This window comes from Gadus chalcogrammus, chromosome 10 (genome assembly GCF_026213295.1).
Source record: "Gadus chalcogrammus isolate NIFS_2021 chromosome 10, NIFS_Gcha_1.0, whole genome shotgun sequence".
Classification (NCBI taxonomy): domain Eukaryota; kingdom Metazoa; phylum Chordata; class Actinopteri; order Gadiformes; family Gadidae; genus Gadus; species Gadus chalcogrammus.
The window spans coordinates 864818-868984 of NC_079421.1; positions in this window are offsets into that span (position 1 = coordinate 864818).

Consider the following 4167-nt stretch of genomic DNA (forward strand, 5'->3'; position numbering starts at 1 on the left):
GATGAGACGAGAGAGAGAGAGAGAGGAGAGAGAGAGAGAGTGGGAGAATGAGGGACATTTAGGGAGAGATACACGGATCATTTGAGAGCGGGCATAGAGAGAAATGAATTGGTGGTGGTGGAGGCGGGGGGGGGGAGAATAATATTCGAGTGGGCGTTGCCCGTGATCCATAAAACAGTAGACTTAGAATTAAAGAAAAATAGGCCAACTAAAAGATTTACCACACTGTGGGTTCTCATTAACTGTGACTCATTCATTAACTTCTGAAGGCCAGTTGTAATCCAGAAAACAAAAGTTTCGAAACGAATTTCCATGATGGTTTCCACCTGCCGGCTTGTAATAACCGGTCCGGACCTTTCGCATATAAAGCAACATCAATTATCAGAAATATACACTTTCTTACTTTTCTTTTGGTGTATCCATTCTGTATGTAATTTTTTTAAATATATATATATTGTGTTTGCTTTTATCAGGCCTAATTATTATATCAGTAGGCTATTGGTAGCTTTTTGCAAAACGTAATATTTGGTGCATCCGAGTTTCTTTACCGTGTGACAATAATCCGTTACAGGTTATTTAACGGCAAGACGTTCCTTTTAGTTATGCAGCCATGACTTTTTCAGTTCCGTCTTGTGATGTCAGAAATGCTGATGTCACTGAGCCGTATTATTTTTCTTGCTAGATTGGGAAATAGGTAAGAAGTTGGTTTTGAAGGCATCTTTGTTTAGTTTTCCACCAAAATGAGCTAACCGCACAACACCGCCACCACGTGGTGAAACCTCTTCATGACGCCCGCGGTCCCCTTCTCAGGTCATGTTCATACCAGGCCCGGCGCCGCGAGAGGGGCAAAGGGGGCCACCTCATTTAAAATATATGGCCCCCTACGTTTTTTATCCCTATTGCCCATCTCACAATCTGCCCCATCCCATCATTTTCGCCCCATTCGAAGTGTCTATACAATAGGGATATATATTAGCTAAGCAGCTGAATTGAACAACTGAATCAGGAGTCTTTTGACTTAGGATGGGAAGAGACCGCCTGGTTTGGGCTCACATTATGTTAGCCTAAAGCTTTTGGAAATGCTTGCCAAACTGCAGTAATAGACATAATAGTAGTAGACATTATTTCAACATTGGCATTGCTGCTAAAGTTGTTTTATATGGCAGTTGCTTGCTTTGCGTTACATGATGAGGGTCAGCAGACCTTGACCCATCTCTTGTGTTGTCATACGCAGCGTAGACAGGTCCCCCCCCCCCCCTCCCCCCCTTTGTCGTTTCCGACGCCCCCTTGCCTATATTAAACCTGACTGGGGGTCTGGGACATTCTGATAGATGATAACTAATGATAGCAGCTGACGGGCAGCTCATTCTCATTGTCTATCGCCTCTTTGGCTACTCTGGCGAGGCGGTAGGCTGTCGTCACTCGTGAAGGCGCGCTGACAGGGGTACATAGTTGCACTCTGTGTGTTCACCATTCACCACCTGCTCACCAAGCTTACTAAAATGTCATACATGTCACTGCAATAACCATGCAAGTCAACGATCGTTCTATTGTTTAATTGTAGCCGGCAAAATATAGGCTAGTTTCAGTGTAAACATCATGAATATTTTCATCCACGATCGTTTCGGTTAACCAGTTTTCCCTATATACATCATATGCATCGTGCAGGATTTATGTGCAATCTGCTGAAGCATTTTAAATAATCACTTAAAAATGTAATTTTTCTACGACAGGTTCGTGACACCCTTTAAAGGTCAAATGTAAAAAGAAAACGTGAGCCTACGTTGAAAAAAAACAAATGAGGAGAGGTTATCCTATATTATATTTCATTATATAATATTTGTTGACCAATTATCCTCTTCAGGAATAATTGTTATTGTTCCGGTACGCCATCTGGTGGCAGAGTCTATTAATACAGTTGAATGCGTTTAACACCCAAAGGACTGAACACATTTTGTTGACTACTAACAGACTAATATCTATGGATGACGTCTCAGGAAAATAAAAAGTATCCACATAGAAATCAAACCTGAACCAACTGACGCAGGCAAAGAGCATACTTCCCTTATTTATTTTATGCGAAATATTTTTTACAATTACCATGAGTGCCAATGGTAATTATTTTGCCTATATAATTAATCTTCCTCTCCTCTTATCCCCTCTCCTCTCATTCTTCTTAAGTGGTTATACGTAATAAAAAATATATTGAAGAACCTTTCATCTAATGCACAAGCTATTGAACACCACTAGTGGGCGGCATGTTTTCAGAAAAACAAAGTAATAATTTAATTATGATTCATTAGAATCTCATTGTGTGGGTAACTGTCTTTTACGCTCGCTCTTCCGTTTCGTGAGTTGGGACTCAGAAAATAAAAAGACAGGCAAGCCGGGCTACTGCAAATGTGTCCAAAATGTCCTCTGTATATTGGGAAATTATATTAAAGCAGACATTAAGCATACTTCATAATTACTGAATACAACTGTGCATTAATTGTTTGTTGTAGGCCTACGTCCGAGAATCTATTTGTAGGCAATTATATATTTGACGAGTAATACATGCATCACTTTATTAAAATAAATAAATTTACGAAACCCAATTACATTAAAACATCAATAGGAGAGTGTAGGCCACACAAGTGTATGCATCAATCAAAATCAATTTGATTGACGGCCGGACCGGAATAAATAAGGGCATTTCAAGTTGATAAATGGGTAGGCCTACAGACATCTGTTCGACTGCAGCGGACGAAAAAAATTTATCCTGGTGAATCTTTTGAATATTTGAGCATATATCATGGGCATTATCAACAGCTATCATTTGTTTACATTTATGAAGTGGGGGTAAAGAAGAACACAAGTGGAACTTTAGCGGATGGGAAATATGATGACGGTATGGCCAATTACATCCTGGAAGGGAAACCTTAAAAGGAAGAGGTGAATCGAGTTTTCATTCTCAACAGATTGTTTCGTCCTTTTGTAAGGGTTATTTCTGTGTCTAAGTTTGATCTCCTTATATGGCAGTGATGCCCTGCTTTTAGGACAAATCACACATCTCTTCTCTCCTTTAGTAACAGATAAAGCGACTTATGACTACATTCTCTGTGTGTTGCATACACTTTCCTATTGTTGAAGAATATAACGTGTGGTCTTACTATCCTGAATAATGCATCCGGAATGCAGACTGAGGACTCATCTGTGGGGCATCTCAGGGGAAATTATGAAGTTCCTAAGGGTCCTTCTCCCTCTGAAGAATTGAGTGTGTTTGTGGGGGACGGGGACGGGGACGGGGCGTGTATGTGTGTTTTTGTGTGTGACGTGTATGTGTGTGTTTGTGTGTGTGTGCGACGTGTGTGTGTGTGTGTGTGTGTGTGTGTGTGTGTGTGTGTGTGTGTGTGTGTGTGTGTGTGTGTGTGTGTGTGTGTGTGTGTGTGTGTCTGGGTGTGGGGAGACGTGCATGTGTGTGTTTGTGTGACGTGTGTGTGTGTTACGTGTGTGTGACGTGTGTGTGTGTGTATGTGAGATGTGTATGTGTTTGTTTGTGTGTGTTTGATGTGGTTTATGATGTGGTTAAGAAAGCTATTGGCTATAGTAAACTTTATGAAGGAGGAATTTAAAATACGGAAGTTCCTGAGGAAGGATTGAGGACAAACTTAGAGAAAGATTAAGTTGCAAAGTAAAAGTCCAAGGTATATTAAAGCACTATAACACCGTGATAAGGTCCGATATCAGAATGCTAAGATAAGATATGCGCCAGACGTTAAATGAGGGGGTCGCACTCACAGCAGGCTGCGTAAAGGTTAATTAGTAGGCCTATGATACTATTTAAATTAAAAAAATGTAGATACTAAAAACAAATATCTAATTATAAATTATATGCAAAGTTCCAGGTGAGATATTTGCACTATATATTTGTTTTTTCCTGACTTAGTACTGCAACTTACTGCTGCACGATCTGGGATAGATTGGAGTCTTATCTTATCTTCGGCAGACATTAATGCAAGCCAAGTAGGCCTATAGGCTATACGCTAGAAACGATACATTATTGACCATTTGAGGCTACATAAGTGTCGGAGGCTATAGGAGGTGACCTAAGCATAATAATGAGCAACTGGGGACGGCAAAAATTAAAGTAACGCAAGAAGTGTTATGATGACGGAGAAAATAACC